Source organism: Rhinatrema bivittatum, chromosome 13 (genome assembly GCF_901001135.1).
Source record: "Rhinatrema bivittatum chromosome 13, aRhiBiv1.1, whole genome shotgun sequence".
Taxonomy (NCBI): domain Eukaryota; kingdom Metazoa; phylum Chordata; class Amphibia; order Gymnophiona; family Rhinatrematidae; genus Rhinatrema; species Rhinatrema bivittatum.
Genome location: NC_042627.1, coordinates 74,432,814 through 74,451,164, shown reverse-complemented (window position 1 = coordinate 74,451,164; position 18,351 = coordinate 74,432,814). Strand labels below are relative to the sequence as shown.

General features: G+C 43.4%; 1 long non-coding RNA gene across 1 annotated transcript in view; it reads right to left on the bottom strand.

The window, feature by feature from the left end:
- LOC115075403 overlaps positions 1-18,351 on the bottom strand; it is a 563,078-nt gene that overhangs the window by 17,035 nt on the left and 527,692 nt on the right. Inside the window, exon 6 of the long non-coding RNA XR_003852487.1 lies at positions 12,661-12,723. This is a non-coding gene — a long non-coding RNA (uncharacterized LOC115075403). The remainder of the gene's footprint in view (positions 1-12,660; positions 12,724-18,351) is intronic.

Here is an 18,351-nt window from a genome sequence, read left to right as displayed (position 1 = left end):
TAGCTGCCAGCTGGATACTTTGAGGGCTGTAAAATGAAGCCAAGTATGCTCTCATTGATGTAAGTCATCACCAACCTGAACCGTTCAGCAAAGAGGTCATGGAGGCTGTCACAAGCAATTTCTTTAACAAAATAAATAATACCAATTTGGAAAATAATCAGTTTGTTAGGCATAAGATTTAGGCTGTCATGGTTTATTTACAGTGTTGCTCCTTCCCTGGCAGTCAGCGAGTGTGAAGTCAGTTTCCCAATTGTTCTGTACTGTTGACATCAGAAAAAAAACAACCCGTCAGCGCACCACAGATCTTCCCTAAATTTGCTCCAGAGGAAAGCAAATTTAAAGGATCTTTAATTTCTCAGAAAATTAGAAATCTTCTCTTATGCCCCGCAGCAATGATAAGTATTTGGCAGATCGGATTTATAGTCTGATGAAAGTTTGTCTAAAGAACTTGAAAGAGTTGTCTGCCCACCCAATAGCATTTCTAGGCAACGTTCATTTCCTGTGAAAGGGTGGAATAAAGCGGGGTGCCCGCCATATTAGTTCACTTGGATGCGTAGACATAAAGCGCAACAAATAAGATATCACCAGCAACTTATCTGTTGTTTATTTCCGGGAATAGATTTAAACGAAGCAGGTCAGCATAGCCTCATTCTAGAAGAGGGTTCAGAGTTTGTTTGCCTATTTAAAACTCAAGGCGAGGTTCTCCTGTGCTATTATATTTGCGCTGTGAGAACATTGTGATCTGACACATCAGCGTTACATCCCAGTTTTCTGTTGTTTTTTTTTTGGTGCTATTATTATCTAGAAGACTTTCTCCTGTCTGTAGGACTTAGCATGTCTAGTATGGAGAAGATGTGGAATGGCTGTTGCTAGCAGAACACCAACCCTTGCGAGGACAGCAATTATCCTGAGAATCCTGGAGACTGTCCATGGTAGAAGCAAAAAAACATGACAGCAATAAAGACCATATGGCCTCTCTAGTCTGTCTGTCCATCCATCCAACTAATTTAGCTTTACAATCTCCATCACTCCCTCAGAGATCCCCTGTGTTTATCCCATGCTTCCTTCAATTCAGATACTGTTTTGGTCTCCACCACTTCCACTGGGAGGCTGTTCCACACATCCACCACCCCCTCTATAAAGAAATATTTCCAAAGATCACTCTTGACTCTACTCCTTTAATTCTTACCCCATGATCCCCTCATTCTGGAACTTCCTTTCTATTCACAGGGGCTCGCCTGATGTGCATGGAAACCTTGGAGGTATTTCAATGTCTCTATCATATCTGCCCTATCTCGCCTTTCCTCTAGGGCATACATACATATTTAGATCTTTGTCTATCCTGGTAAACTTTGGAACAAAGTACCACTGATCATTTCGGCATCCACCCTCTGGACCGACTCTATCCTGTTTATTTCCTTTTGAAGGTGCGGTCTCCAGGACTGTACACAGTATTACACGCGAGGTCTCACTGGGGACCTACACAGGGGCAATATCACCTCCCTTTTTCTGCTGACCATTCAAGCATCTTTCTGGCTTTTGCTGTCACTTTATCCACCTGTTTCGCCACCTTAAGATCATCAGACACAATCACCTCAGATCCTACTCTTCCTTTGTGTTTAGAGGAATTCCCTCCCTCTTAATATTGTACATCTCCCTTGGGTTTATGCAGCCTAAATGCATAACTTAACTTTTTCTTTTTTTAATCTTAGCTGCCCAGACCCTAGACCATTCCTTGAGCTTTGCCAGATCTCTTCTCATGTTTTCCACATTTTGCTGGCTCTCTACCCTGTTGCAGAATTTGGTATAATCGTAATCGGCAAAAAGCAAACCTTTCCCAACAAGCCGTCTGCATTGTGAGGTGTAGCTAGTGCAGAGGTTCCCAAACCCATCCAGACAGGTTTTCAGGATATCCACAGTGAATATGAATGAGATAAAATGTACGTGCTATGGAGGTACTGCCTGCAGATTTATCTCTTGTATATTCATTGTGGATATCCTGAAAACCCGACTGACTGGGGGCACTCCAAGACAGGTTTGGGAACCACTGGGGGCAGAGCAATGCTTGAAGAGCCTCTGTGATGTGCAAATGCGTTGAGGATACCTATCTGAGGTGTGCAAGAATTTCCAGAAACAAATTGTAAGCTGGCTGTCTTTTGGTTTGGTAAAGAGAATGGTGCTTGAAAGGATTCATGCTAAAGCTATGCCTAGTACTTTACCCATGGAAATGGGCTTTTACAAAATGTTTTTACCCACAATGAGAAGAGGCGTTCCCAGGGGAAAGGTTGAAGAGGGTTTGCACTTATTTGCATACTTTTGCATTCTCATAAGTATGTACATAATATTTTTTCTCTGAAGAACTCTGCACATACATTAAATGTGTTTCGGTGGTTTTGGTGGGATAATTTCTAAAGGGAAAGTAAGTGCTCTAAATAAAGTCTGCAGATAAAAAGTACCTGCAGACTTGACGTCAATGTGGGCAGTTACAATATTACCCCCAAGTGCATTATGGGTAGTCATTTCCTATAATTAGCCTTCATTTTTCAAGCCTTTGTTTGCAGTTAGCTGAGCCCATTTTATAGCTTGCATATGAGCAAGGATTTTCTTGGGATTTATTTGGTAGTGGTAGTGGGAGAGGGAGGCAGGGGAAAGAAGAATTTAGACAAGCAGGGAGTTTTGTTTGAGAGGTATGGGTAGATTGGTTTAGATTTTTGTTATTTTAGAATTTTATTAGTTTTAGTCTATTTATTGTGAAAGCATGAGCGTAGGGACTGGATTCAGTGTCAATGTAAAGATTTATTTTTGTTGTTATGCAATTGTTTGTGATTATGTATTTATTGTGCAATTATTTTATTGAATTATCTGTTTTGATTTATATTTTGATTTGCATTTTATTTATAGGTTGTATTTTTATATTATATGAAGTGTACTGTAAGCCACTTTTGATAATTCTTTTGAATTGATAAGGCATGACAAAATTGCAAATAGAGATGTAAAAGTGCAAAGTACAAATTGCCTGGTCTCAGGCAGGTATTAAAAGCAAGTCATTGGCAAGTGCTCGGTACATAGCATGGCGTGAGTTAAGCTTTGTGCAAAAACCTACATGTAAATATGTATTTTTAAATGCATGGAATTTCAGTGCTTTAACATGTAAGGGCATAAAGCGGTGAGTAAATAGCAGATTCGCTGCACTGCGATTCCGTATATGTGCTAATGAGTGCCTTGAGCTCACTTTAGTAACTATAGCCTAGAGAGCAGAAGCCCGAAATTGGTAGAACTGAGTAAGAAAAGGGAAGAAGATCTAAGCCTGACTAGGAATAGAATGAGAGAAAGAAGGCTGGAAGACCATATAAAGAAGGTGCGAGGGAATGGGACTGTAAAAAAGGTGGTGTGAGAGGGAGAAGGTCATGCAAGAGAGGGAAGGTGGAGGAAAAGGGCTATTTCTGTAAATATAAACAAATAACTGAAGTGAAAGTTAGCGCGTAGGAGTCTCCATCATCAGGTCATAGCAACAATGCCAGGTGACTTGTCTAGGGTTCAATACATACATACAGCTCTCCATTTAGGCAGTGTGCAGAGGTGACATCACAGAAGTACTGAACTTGCACTGCGTGTGACTGATGGCTCATCAAGTGATCCTCTTGCTTCTATTGTATTAGGTTCACAAGGATGTCAAAGGGGCATTATGAGCAAGATAGGAAGCACTGCAAGTTTATAGCTACAACAATGCTAATTTTTCATAACAAGACTAGATCCAAGAGTGTCAGAATACAATAGCTTCAGTGCAATTTGTCTAACTAACAGTTACATAAAGTTTCCGTGATGGCAAAAGTGGCTCCTTCTTTTGTCTGTTTCCTTTTTGGAATGGTATGTCTTTTGTTATTGGCAGAGAAAAGCCATTGCTATCTATTACCAGACAAAGGGTGTAAGGAACTGCGAGCGACATTGCTGTACAAAAGGTTGAACTTTTCTGACCTTTCCGTCCTTGGGCCTAGACAATTGCCTGAGCCAGGCTCTTTCCTGAGAACTGCTTCAGGGCACAGCCTGAAAGGAAGGATGTGTATGCGTGGTAGATCGCTATTCTCCTGAACTGCTGAAACCGGTGAAATTTTACAGCAGCTTGCCAGCCAAGCCTTTATTGTCTGTCCTAAGAAGCTGTTCCCTGTCAATATCCACTTTCAGAGTTGCTCAGTGGGGAGGGAAAAAAAAAAGGTGAGTTTTCAGGATCTTCATTCTTTAAAATGTCAAAGCTAATTTTGTATCTCTTAGCCAATTTCATATACGGGAAGGAAGAATTTATTCATTGGCTCCTCATGATAAATGGAGTATTAATGGGCAAGTAAAACAATTCAACAGGTGCCAAGTAGAAATATATAGATAATGTTATGATATCATTATTAACCCTGGTGGCCTGTGAAGGCATGTTCAGTGTCTTTCAGTGTTACTAGCAGTTAAGAGAACTGTAAGCTGCTAAAGCCCATATTATCCCCCCTATCCCCCTACACAGACAGAAGGTTACATTCTGATTTCCATTAAACATAATCTACCCGCTTTCTCATCAATTTCTATTATTCCTTAAATGCTTGCTATTTAACTCTTTCCATCCTTTTGTCATTCTCAGATTTTTCCCCCCTATCCTCGCTTGCCTCCCTGTCTCCAGAAGAACATCCCAGAGTCACTCAGCTCAGCTGCTCTCTCTGCCCTCCTCTCCTCGCCATTCCTGTGACTGGGAGAAGCCACTCCGGGCACGCCGGAAACTGCAGCCTCTCTAAATCTTTTCCTCAGTATTTCTGTTTCAATCAGAACCTGACGCGATCAGTCACGCTTTTGATTGGTCGATCACATTTCTGGCGGGCTTCCACTTCCATAACATTTTGGCTTTTTTGGGAATAAGATGCTCTGAAATCCAGAATGAGGGGGGGAGGGGATAAGGGGGGAATGTTCTTTTTGTTGTTGTTGTTGTTGTTGTTGTTTTTTAAATCGCTCACACCTTTCAGGTGCGTGGTTGACAGTGTCAAATAAAAAAAAGCATTGAAACTCGGTTTTAAAATAACTGCATGGACTGTAGTTTTAACCTCTGAAAAAAGATGCGGTCATGATTTATTTCCATGTAATTCGAATAGAACATTAAGACTCAAGAGTGCAATTTTGGGTGCCGTGCCGTGGAAATGCTCATGTAACACAAGAATCAGCGGTGAGCCCAGGACTGAAATAATATCTTCTGACACATAGCATGGGTTTTGCATATGGTACAGTGGAACTGGATTTTAAAGTCAAAGCTGTTTAGTAGAAAGTTTTGGAAAAAATGCCTACCAGACATAAATTTGGTGAGTTTGTTTCCCAACATGTCCCGCGTCAAAATGATGTAAATATGCTTACTTGGACCAAACTGCAAAGTCTTAATTATGACCAGCAAGGAAGAAAGTAATCCTGGGCAGAATGATCCCATGACCTTATAAGAAGAGCACAAAAAAGAGGTGACAGCCATCAGTTCAGCTGTGTAAATCTGCTGACTTTATAACGACATGAATACCAGGTGCCGCTCTTCCTCTTTCTCCTCTCTATGAGGCCTATTCACTGACGGGTCGATTTTTAATCCCCCCCACGCGTAAAATCCGGTGGTTATGCGCGCCTGCGTGCACATGTTAGAAAATTGGCGCGTCCGTGTGTACGCGCCAGGTAGCGCGAGCACATGGACGCGCGCACGCACCTATTAAAATGTACCCCTAAGTTTCATTTATGCGTTTGCATGTGGTAAACAGAATTTAGAGTGTGGCAACGTGCGTTAATCCAGCATAAAAAATGGAAGAATAATGTGCAGAATCTTCAGGTTCCCCAGTCCTTAAGCCTGGTACAGTGAGGGGATGCTAATGAGCTGCATCACATGCAAATGCGCGAGAAGCAGTTCATTAGTGTCCTAAGGTATATGGTATGTTAGTCCGGCAAAGTTGGCCACACATCGAGGGATAGAGTAAACTTTTCCCGGAGAATATTTTTGGAAAGAAGAGATTGGGGGAAGGCAGGAACTGGGCCTTGTGGCTCCTTTAGAGCATGGTGGGTCCTGAATGGTGGTCACCATCGTGCATTGCCACAGCTGGGAACAAGCGATCCTGCCATCCATGGCAATCTATGGAAAGTTACCATGGGATTCACCATAAGGTAGTACTCAGGTACTGCACTTTAGTGGCTCGTGTAGTAATTTTCTTATAGCAAAATGGAATAATAAAGGGACATTTTACCCCCAACTTAGTGAATAGGCCCCGATATCCTCATAAAATGCCATCAATGGAATCACATAGGAAAAGCTGAAAGGCCCAAATCTACTTTTAACATGATAATGAGGTTGATATATTCAATGCTAGCTAGCTGGATAAGTAGGATTGCTTCTAAGGCCAAGTGCATAAGCAAAACATGTTTTTCAAGAAGTAAAAATGTTGCTAGCAGTAAATATTTTATGGGCTTGGGAAACATGGGGGTTATCTGCATGGCATGGCAGATATTACCATAAGAAGCTTGCTGGGCAGACTGGATGGACAATTTGGTCCTTTTCTGCTGTCATTACTATGTTATGTTAGTTAGCTGGACAAGTTGCGGACAGGCAGTGGGAGGATCAGCATGGTACTACTTAGCCGGATAAGTTATCAGACTAAATAGCGATATTCAGCCTTAGATGGATAACTTAGGAAGATGAAACTTATCCGTAGCAATTTATCCGTGGATATTTAGCAGCATAATAACCCATCTAAGTTAACCGGATATATCTATCCGGATAACTTAGCTGAGCGACTAGGTTTTGAATATGACCTCACTGTCTCTCATTAACAATTTTCTGATTTATAGTACGCATAAAAGTCAACAAACATATAGGCACTCTAGGGAGTGTAATTTGGTCGGAAGAAAAAATTACACACATCTGTCGAAGGTTTCCCCATTTAATCTGATCTGTAGAAACTGCAGGGGCAAAGCAAATGGTTACTTTTGTATCCACATACATGCAGTGAATTTTGTTAGTTTCTCCCTTTTTCTTTTTCTTCCAGCTTAATCAGAACCAATGCTTGGATCCTGCTGCCACAGGACCGTTTGCAATTACCCAAAGATTTTCCCTGATTCTCTCGCTGTTATTAATCTGGTCCTTGCTGCAATGGCTCTGATGCTGGGAGCAGTGGAAGGGTGGAAGGGAGTGGGCAGTGGAGTGCCTCAGGGATCTGTATTGGGACCCTTACTTTTCAATATATTTATAAATGATCTGGAAAGGAATACGACGAGTGAGATAATCAGATTTGCAGATGATACAAAATTGTTCAGAGTAGTTAAATCACAAGCAGATTGTGATAAATTGCAGGAAGACCTTGTGAGGCTGGAAAATTGGGCATCAAAATGGCAGATGAAATTTAATGTGGCCACTGTTAGAAACAGGATGCTGGGCTTGATGGACCCTTGGTCTGAGCCAGTATGGCATGTTCTTATGCACTGACAGAAGGTGTTTTTTCAGACGAATAACCAATGCATGAAAATAAGCAGTGCGGGCAGTATTTTTAAAGCCATTTGACACATAAGGTACACCGTGCAATATCCTTCTGCACATTTAAAATAATTATTGCTGAGCCTGACATCTGCTGCACGTAGGGATCGATTTTTGAAAACTGCTCAGTGACTACATGAGGAGCCTTGGTCACCTGGGGCCAGGGTTAATTTCGGTGCTGGCCTGGCAGGAGTAGTGACCAGGCATTGCTCCTGCCCTAGAGAACATGCAAAGCACACAGTGGTAGATTTTAAAAGCCTTGCTCGCGCCAAAGTGGCCACGTATGTGTGTAAGCGGGCCTCGTGGGAGCTAGGCGAATGTTAAATGTCCTGGACGGACGCGAGTACATTAATTGTACACACATCAAGAAATAGGTGCCAGCTAGCTGTGCTGCAACTAGGATAAGAGAAAGGGCCTGCATGTCAAAGAGGCTAATCACTGGGCTGAGCCGTAGCAATTATTAAAATGCAAGCACCCCGATTCCCAGCAGGACAGCACCCGTGGCACTTTAAAAGTGTCTTGTGTGCGGAAGAGGAAACCTTAGGCAAAGCTTAGCAACAGGGAGAATTTGCTAAAATTCTTCCAGGAACGCTAATTGATAAGGTAAAAGATGAGAGCTTATCATTGCTGGGTTTTTTTTGTTTTTTTTCTGTTGTTGCTTCCATAGGAAAGAATTGACGTTCTATGGCACCCACCCTCCCATCCTGAACTCCAGGCGCTCCTCATTATGACTGTGATATATTTGTGTCCGAGGACTGTAAGAGCTGGCAAAAGGATTCACATATTTTGGCGCGAGGGGCATTGATGGAGCATTCCTGATGGCAGCTACTCCCATGGGCCCCAAAATATCTCTTTACAGGCCTTGCCAAATAATTTTCCTTCGCTGTCAGAATATCTCTAGAACTTCTTCTTTAATGACAGACACTTTTTCAGTTTCTTCTTATATTGAGCCATCTAATAGGGTCAAAATAAGTTTGGGTGAATCGAGCCCAATTGAAACAGGATAATTTTCTCCTTTCAAACGCACCAAAAAGTGGGATTTATGGACATGCAGTTTAATTTTGCATTTGCCTTCTTATCCAATTAGGGGTGAATCTTAAAAGAGCTGCTTGCATTTAAAGGTCTATATGTGCGAGTATACGGGCTGAACGTGAGCAACTTTTATTTTAAAGCCAGATAATTATGCGCGTTTATGCGCCTGAATGAACAATCGAATGCACAAAAAAAAAAGGGAGCAGGTCAGGGGCATTCCAGGGAGGAACCAACACTTACAAATGTAAATCACAATCTTAAAATGGGCGAACGCAGCGCGCCTAGGGCCTGTTATCTGCACATATTCACTTCTGCTTTTTTTTTCAGGTTGAAGTCAGAATAAAACTCGTTATAGCCAAAAACTGACTAGGGGAGAGGTCTAGGTGCACTGGGGGGAGTGCAGGCTGAATGAAGAACCAGAGGGGTCTTAGAGATAGACTGGGCAAACTGGTGGTCTAAGTGGGCAAACTGGTTATTTCCTTCACATGTGCATGCTTTTAAATGTGCTCACTTGCGCATGTAAAATATGACGTAAAGAAAGATACACAAATAATGTTTCCTGGTGTGTAACCGCTTAAAATCAGGAGTACACATATGCGTGCTAGGTGGATTTTATATTAATTGCGCGTACTTGCACGGATGATTTAAATTCCAGGATATGTGTACTCATACCCACTCGTTTTAAAGTTACCATCTTAGGGGTTAATTTTGCAACAAACCTCATGGTTTTTTAGGCAATTAACTATATATGTTACACCAGTTTTCAAAGGGAAAATTCACACTTACCTTCTCTTTGAAAATTATCCCACCGAAACTACCACCTGCTTACATGTACACGGAAAAATGTCCGCAGAAAATGCAAAAGCATGCACGCAAATGCAAACCCTCCCCAGGCCCTCCTCCAAGAACATCTCTGCTTAATGTGGGTTAACTCGGACGCATGCAGGATACAGGCGGGCACGGACATTTCCTTACATAGCGATCGGACAATTTTGTAAAAGACCATTTCTGCAGGTAAAGCAATGTTTTATCTCTTGAAGATTATGGAAGGCGCGGGTGCTGCGAATAACCGGGCGCCTTCTGCATCCCTGGGGGCATTGCCTCCACCGCGTCGGCCTACCCGCGAGCGTGGAGAGGGGGATCCATTTTCCTCCCCCCCCCCCCCTCCGGTGGCGGCCAGTGATGGCGCTGGCAACTTGCGATCGGCGTGTCGGCCTCCTGGGGGCGGTGCCGGCCTCCTGGGGGCGGTGCTTGTGACTTCACAACCCTGGGTTGGCCCGGCATCGGAGCAGTGACATCAGGAGAACACGCCCCCGACGCCGAGCCACATTATTGGCCAGGGTAGCCACGCAGTGACGTTGGCCGGGGGAAGGGACCAGCAGGAGATTTAAAACCTGCCAGCTCCCTCTCGCCCAGCCACCTCTTCCTTGGCCCGGTACTGTGCGGCATGTTTTTCCCTCCCAACCCACCCCTCTATGTTAGTTAGCTCCAAGTCTTAGCTATCAACCATGACGGTTTGTTGTTAACCTGTTGCAGTGGTGGTGACCAAGTTCTGGAAGATTAATGTAATGATGAGTGCTGCATACGAGACAGGGAGGTGCCGATAAAGATGAGAGGGGCCTAGAAGCCGCCTCCTGGCGATTGGCTGTCGAGGACAGATGGCGGGCATGGGGAGCAGGCCTTGACGATTCTGATGGCCTGGGTACATCTGTGAGGGGCGGTCCTGCTGCATGGCGACCTGACGGGGGTCCCTCTGGCAGCGGCACTCTGCCGCTAGATGGGGGGCTCGCAGGGAGAGTGACCCCCCCATCTCGCCCCCTTTCAGATTCTGCTAGTGTGGAAGGGGTGGAGTCATTGGTACCTCCCCTGCAGTTAATAATAGGACTTGGTGTCATTTTTAGATTCCCATGTTAGGGTCATCTAATAAGCAGCTGCGGCCGATTTGCATCTCAGTTTTGACTGTGGCTTTTCATTGTGTCTGGGTGCAATTGCGGGGTGGACGACCCGGCTGGGCGGGATGGAACCCAGGATGTCGGGGCTGCCTGGTTAATTCTTTTTACAATTTTCGCTTTCAGCCGTTCTTCACTTATTAGGGATTTGCTGCACGCTTTTAATTGGATGTAGAGTTCATCGTTTTTAACTTGTTCTTTTTTCTCTGCTATCTTAAATAGGGTCTTTTCGCCGAACAGAAGTTAACATACAAAAACCACGGAAAGTGGCTGCAAATCAAGAACTTTAGGAGAGAAGATGTCAGCAGAACTTTGACAGTATATAATTTTTTTCTTTTCCATTAAGCTGTCCTCCAAAAGACATCTGAACTTTTCCCATTCCAACGATTCCCACGGACAGTTGGCAAGGAGCTGAACACAACTCGCAAAGCTGGGATTTCTTCCAGGCATGACTAACTTGTTAAAAAGTCGCTGTTTCCCCAACACTAACAGTAAACAGAGTTCACATCCGCATTAAAATCTTCTGGGGGAAAAAAAAGGGCTTTTTACGTATTTATTTATTTTAAAAATGAAATAATTTCATGCCTTTATTCAGAAGGCACTTAGATCCCAGCCGGGTTGCTTGTGCTTCGCTTCTTAGAATAAATATACATCATGTTTGCCAGTATAGGTTAAAAGGCTGCTTATCCTTTTTCCCCTTGCCAGCTCTTTGCCGATGATCTTGTGATGGATGTGATCTGAAGCAGCTGGTTCGCTTGCATGCAGGCTCTTCTCTTGCCTACATTTAGATTTCTATTGACCACCTGAAAACACAGCTCAGAATATTTTAAATCAACCAATAGCTTTGTTTTTGGTTTTATTTTATTTTATTTTTTTAAAATCTCCAGAGTCTTGGAAATGGTTCGGAAAGATGGCCGCGTGGTCACTGCTCAGCCCTTCGTTTTCACAGTTTTGATCCATGGACGGTTTATATAATTGTTACCGGCGTCTCGATATTTAACAGGATTGGAAAAGCGTACCCTCTGGCGTACCTGAAACCTGCAAAGGCGTTCTTTCCCACGCCCCCCCCTTTCCCAGTCAGCCTCAGTTATGCACAGAAGACATGGCTGGCTCTCCGTTTCCACTTCTTCCCATCCTTTTTCGTGGTCTTGCTTCACGCTTTCTTGGAGCCCTTCTCGGGAGCAGAAGCAGATTTGACCAGCTTAGTCGCACTAGAAACTTTCTCAAACATCTCAAAAGCTGAGACTAGCTGTGTCAGCTGGGTCTGTCTGTCAGGCTGCAAGTGGAATAATAACTCTTTCACATTGCTGGACCTGTCTGCCAGGCTGTGCAGGGGACCTAGAATTAAGCCAGCAGCTGGATCGGTCTGGCAGGCTACTAGCTCAGCAAAAGCTAGAAGTCCTAGACGAAATGCATGTGCTCCCAATGTCAGATCTGTCTGGCAGCCAACACAGAGGATCTAGGAGGCCAGACGTTTGTGCTTGACATGGGAAGGGAGTGAGCTAAATAGGGGACTCTGTACGCTCATTTATCCAATAAGGTGGGATACTAAATGGAAAGTTGACACAAAGTTATGCATATAAGCTTCCTGTTACCCATGTAACTTCCTGCTACCCATGTAACTTCCTGCGTATGCACAGTTGAAAAATAACACAGAAAAAGAATTGTTCAGACAGATAAGGCTTTCTTACAGTATTTAGTCTTCCCTTCTATGGATTCTTCCTTTCACTGGACCAACATAAGAAATAATCAGATGTTATAGTGCGTGAGCCTTTAAGACTGCATGTGTCCTCCTGCTCTGATTTCATATTGTGACTCAGAAATTCACCCCTAAATATTTAGCATAGTGGCATGGCTAAAACTAAAATCAGAGATTTTCCCATATCTTTGTGATGCCAGGATTAAGAAGACCATGAGCACTAATACATGTGGCTGTTAATATATTCTTCCGTGTGTTCAATTTTGAATGAATTTTGATTAACATAAATACACCATGTTTAATCCACCAGAAAAATTAAAGAAAAATATTTATTCAGGCGAAATCTCATTTGCCTTGAAAGCTCCATGGCAGAAGAGGATCCATACAAAGCAACAACAACATTTAAAAATCTGATGCATTTGTCTAGTAGCAAATGAAAAAAAAAAAAATTAACTCACATTTCCTTTCTGATTTCTCATACATTCCCCAGAATAGAGAGAAGTCCACGTAGCTGCATTGGTCTGAAAAACAAGAGGGTTCACTACACTTCACATTAAAAAATCGTTGGCACCGAGGTGCTAAAGCTTTTATTGTCCATACAAAAAAAAAAATTGCTTTTGCCATCCAATTATCTAAGACAATGAAATGCAAAGCATGCAGTCTCTAACAAAGTGCCAATGTTCTTAACTTGCATGCAGAGGAGGTAATTTTCAAAGCACTTATGTGCATGAAATCTGGTATTATGCACATCAGTGGTTCTTTCAAAACAGTCCTGGCAGACATGCATGAAAAAGCTTGAGTGTAACCAGCTTGCATGCAGACTTCTATGTGCTCTCGTGGCAGGCATTCGGAATGGAGTTGGGGCAGGGATAGGACTTAACGCAGACTTTTGAATTTTCAAAAGTCTGCGTAGAAGTTTATGCGCAGAAATTGTGTGCACTGCTAGGAGCAGGTGTAACTTTCTGTATGCAGCTTCTGAATATAACAGAAGACTTTTCCCCATCATTTTCAAAGAGATTTTATGTGTATAAAATCACTTCAAAAACTGGTGATAAAGTCTGCAGGTAATAGGTATGCGCAAACTTTGTTGCTATGCGTGATGTTATAAAATCAATTACCCTCAGGGAACCCAGTTTTATAAGAGTGCACTTAAGGCTGAGGTCCGCTTCTTATGGTGGGGTAAACATCAGGTGATGCCATTTTGCAAAATGATGGCAACCAGCCCAAAGCTTAGTAGGCGCTCTGGGCCCACTAGACTAGCAGGGACATATTGTAAGGTTAGAGGGAATCTGGAGAGAGGGTTAGGGTGTGGGGAGGTCAGGTGGTGGTAGGCTGCTATTGGTGAGATGGGGGTGTTTCAATCAGGGAGATTAGGAGTGGGGGGGGGGGGGGGTTGGCCAATTTTGAAAAGGGAGGGATTTGCGAAGGGGGGCAGAGCGGGGTGTCATCAGGCGATTGTATAGATATATATGTATTTTTTTTTACCTTTGATACTATTGAGCCATCTCTAGAGGTGGCAGGGGAGTGGGCAGAGGTCTACCCAGACCCCAGGGGGGGTCTTTTGCACATGGGAGGACTATGTAGGCTGGTGTGGCCCATTAAATTTCAGCACAGAAGCATTGGGATATGCGTTAGCATCCTGATGTCGTGGAGAAATGTTAGCTACAACTCCTAAGTTGTAGCTAAATTTTCAGAAAATAATGCTGCATGTATTATTTGAAGCAATTTCCATTAGATTAGGTATGTATGAGCTGCTTTGTATGCATTTGAAAATTTTATGCGTGCAAAAAAGCTCATTTAAATATGGGGCAGCTTTTTAGGAAAATAAAATATCGAACAATATCACTATAATCTTATACTATATCATGTCATAAACAGCATTTTTCATGCAATAAATGCTTTTTTTTTGCATGTTAAATGCTTATTGTGGTTTAGTAAATATACCATTAAGGTTGCTAAGGAAGTAGGTATACTTAATCTAAGGTAAAGTCCTTTAAATTTATTTGGAGTATTTTATGTTAGTTTGATAATGACCAGCATGGGGAGAACAGCTAACATATTGTTTGTTTGTTTATTAAAATTTCGTAATCGCTTCCCACACACATCCCAGGCGATTTACAAAATAAAACATATGTAAAATTACCATAAGTAAATCCAACATAACTTCACAGACAAAATATTAGACAATTTAAGTACCTAAGGTCCGACTAGGAAACTAGATCTTCAAATTAGGGCATTATTAATAAATGCTTGGTTCATCAGAAAAGCTCTTAGTGCTGCATTAAATGTTTTGGAGTAATCCACAAGTCTCAAAGTTGCACGTGTGATATTCCATATGGCCGGTGGTGCCACTGAAAAAGCACGATCTCTAGTAGTTGACAGTCTCTCTATTCGTACTGTAGGCACTTCAAGAAGCCTCCTTTCTTGTGATCTCACTTTTTCTTAAAAATTAAGCACACACTGTATATTAACCTAGGTTTCTCTTTTAAGTAAAGCATAGCAGGGGCCAAGTGAGAGTGTGGGTGTGTGAGAGCTCTAGGAGAGTGCTAGAAGTATGACTAGTGATGTTAAGGTGAGGACTAGCATGTGGGAAGAGATCATGACTGTCAGAAAGGGCAGTGGAGTAGAATACATGATGGAGAGGAAGATGTTAGTAGATGGGAAGCAGGAGCAGAAGAGTACCATCACCTGGACAGGTAGAGAGAGAGGGCATGGATAAGTATTAAAATGCAATATATGCAGGGGGAGGAGAGAGGTGGAGGAGAGGATGGGAGAAAGCCATCAGGGAGTCTCAACAGCAGCAGTCAGCTATCCAAGTGCAGCATGAGGAAAAGAAGGTGCATGACCAAGGGCCAATGGCGTAGTTGAAAATGCTCAAGTGCAGTCACGAGGAGAATAATAAGATTCTGGAATGCATTCTACCTATTACAGCATCCTGTTTGGTAAAATTTCAACTTTGAAGTCCTTGGCTCACAGGGAGTGCAGCAGAAAAACCATAGGAGTACCAGGCCCATCAAGAAAATTTAAGATCAATACTCGAACTGCAGGTGCACCATCAGGCAGAAGGAAGCTAGAACACAGCACCCTCAGAACAAGATCAATACCCGAACTGCAGGTGCACCATCAGGCAGAAGGAAGCTAGAACACAGCACCCTCAGAACAAGATCAATACCCGAACTGCAGGTGCACCATCAGGCAGTAGGAAGCTAGAACACAGCACCCTCAGAACAAGATCAATACCCGAACTGCAGGTGCACCATCAGGCAGAAGGAAGCTAGAACACAGCACCCTCAGAACAAGATCAATACCCGAACTGCAGGTGCACCATCAGGCAGAAGGAAGCTAGAACACAGCACCCTCAGAACAAGATCAATACCCGAACTGCAGGTGCACCATCAGGCAGTAGGAAGCTAGAACACAGCACCCTCAGAACAAGATCAATACCCGAACTGCAGGTGCACCATCAGGCAGAAGGAAGCTAGAACACAGCACCCTCAGAACAAGATCAATACCCGAACTGCAGGTGCACCATCAGGCAGAAGGAAGCTAGAACACAGCACCCTCAGAACAAGATCAATACCCAAACTGCAGGTGCACCATCAGGCAGAAGGAAGCTAGAACACAGCACCCTCAGAACAAGATCAATACCCGAACTGCAGGTGCACCATCAGGCAGAAGGAAGCTAGAACACAGCACCCTCAGAACAAGATCAATACCCGAACTGCAGGTGCACCATCAGGCAGTAGGAAGCTAGAACACAGCACCCTCAGAACAAGATCAATACCCGAACTGCAGGTGCACCAACAGGCAGTAGGAAGCTAGAACACAGCACCCTCAGAACAAGATCAATACCCGAACTGCAGGTGCACCATCAGGCAGAAGGAAGCTAGAACACAGCACCCTCAGAACAAGATCAATACCCGAACTGCAGGAGCACCATCAGGCAGTAGGAAGCTAGAACACAGCACCCTCAGAACAAGATCAATACCCGAACTGCAGGTGCACCATCAGGCAGTAGGAAGCTAGAACACAGCACCATGAGAACAAGGCAGAAGTTGGCAGTATTTTTCCTTACTGGGTCAGCAGATTAGAGGAAAGGCTCGATGGGACTAGAACCCATATCTGGCCTATCAGAGTTGCTGAATTCTGCTGCTGAAGTGCATGACAAGACAGCAGGTCAGTATTTACAATCCTACAACAAGGTCCAATGTCTGGAGCTGCATGGTCATTCTGCTTGTTGGAAAGCGGGGACAGACCTATTCTCCTGAAGGGGGCAAGTGGACCCATTCCCCTAGAGGTAAAAGAATTTGGAGAGGGCTGTGGCAATTTTCTAGCAACCCATTCACCAGGGTAAATGGCTTTTGAAAATTGACATCTGCATGATCTAACACACTTTTAAAAAGACAGGATTAAGAAACTCAGGTTTCTGTCTTATTTTCAAAATCATTTTTCTCAAGGCACAAAATGCCAGAAAGGCTTTTGAAAATAAGGTTTCTCATCAGTAAATTCATCAGGAAGGCATCCATACGTTATGGAAGACAGGAGATAGGGACGATAACTTTCAAACCGGCACGTGGGCGCACTTTAGCACGGGTGTGTTGGCATGCGCCCAGATACATGGCCATTTCGTAACTTGCATGTATATGTGCACGCAAGTTATGAAATAGCCTGACCGCACACACGCGTGTGCCCAGTTTTAAGTGGGCGCATGCCTATGCTCATATATCCCGCTTTCACCGTGCAAGTCAGGGAATTTTAAAAGGGACGCGCCTCCACGCCAGTTTCATGAGTCTATCCACCAGTTCGCCAAGGTAACAGCTATGTCCTCCAGCCCCCCCTGGGGTTGATAGTTTGTACTCCCCCCCCCCCCCCAGTTACCCCAGGCTCTTTAAACCCCTGAGAAATGGCTCTCTCTTTTTCTTTTTAATCTTAAACTTCCTCCCTAGCAGAAGTAAACTGGGCGCGCTCCCCGGCGCACACGTATTTCCCCAGGCATCTCTTGGTCATGCCTATGAAATGTCCATGCCCTGCCCGGACCATGCCCACATCCCATGCCTTTTTGAAAACGTTTTGAGATGTGCATGCAGTGGGTTATACGTTGCACATCTGGGCAGCTTTTACAATTTGTTGGGCGTGTGCAAGCCCAACCTGTGCGAGAAGCTCCTGATTTTAGTGCACGCCGGGCTTTTAAAATTCACCTTATGTTCTACAAATCTTTCCTATAATGTGCGCTAGAATTTAAAACCTCCCGGAATAAAATGTTTGTTTTAAAATCTGTTTACTGTTAAACACCAAAAGCCACTCTTCACTGGCTGTGGAATAGGCGAACAACAACAAAAGAGAGGTTTGTTTGTTTTTTTTAGCAGATGAACTATCTAGGCATATGAGAAATGGAGTTCTGTTTAATTTTATCCTTGGCATCTTTGTGCTACTTATGTCAAATTGCATCAAGCTGAGTGTTAATTTTGTGAAGCAAAACCTCCATGATCATTTCACTTGTGATTTAATCCAGATCCAGCCCCAAGGCTTTAAGGGTCGAAGGTCAATGAACCAATATACTATGCCACGCAGCTCCCCTATCTGTAACCATTGTTCTTATTATGCATAGCTCCGTTACCTACCAGAGAATATTCATTCATCTTGCCTACAATTGCAAGGTGTGTGTGCCTGTCTGTAGCTAAGGCTGATTAAAATGAATCTACCTTGAAGCCCAGAGCAGCAGTGCAGAGACATTCCTCGAAAGCATCTTGAGCTGAGTGTTCAGTAGATGATTCTGTTTGGAATTTACCTTAAATTGTCCCACATGTGAAACGTGTCGGCTAGCAAACTGTGCGCCAATGCCAGGCGGATACGCCGCTCTGTGCCTTCCAGTTTGCTTGGAATAAGGGAATATGATAAGAATTGATTTCAGTGCACACTCGAAATGGAACGCTGGGCATACGTTTATGAGCCATAGAAATATCAGGAAGGCCCGATTTCTCCTCTTTCCTGGAGCTATTGTTACATATTAAATGCAAGGCAAGGAAATGGAGGCTTGGAACTAGAGTTGCAGCTGTCATCAAATTCTTGTCTTCTACCTAGCTATGGAAAACTCATTCCTGACATGCTTCAAATCCAGCCTCAGATATGCAAATGTTTCACTTAAACTT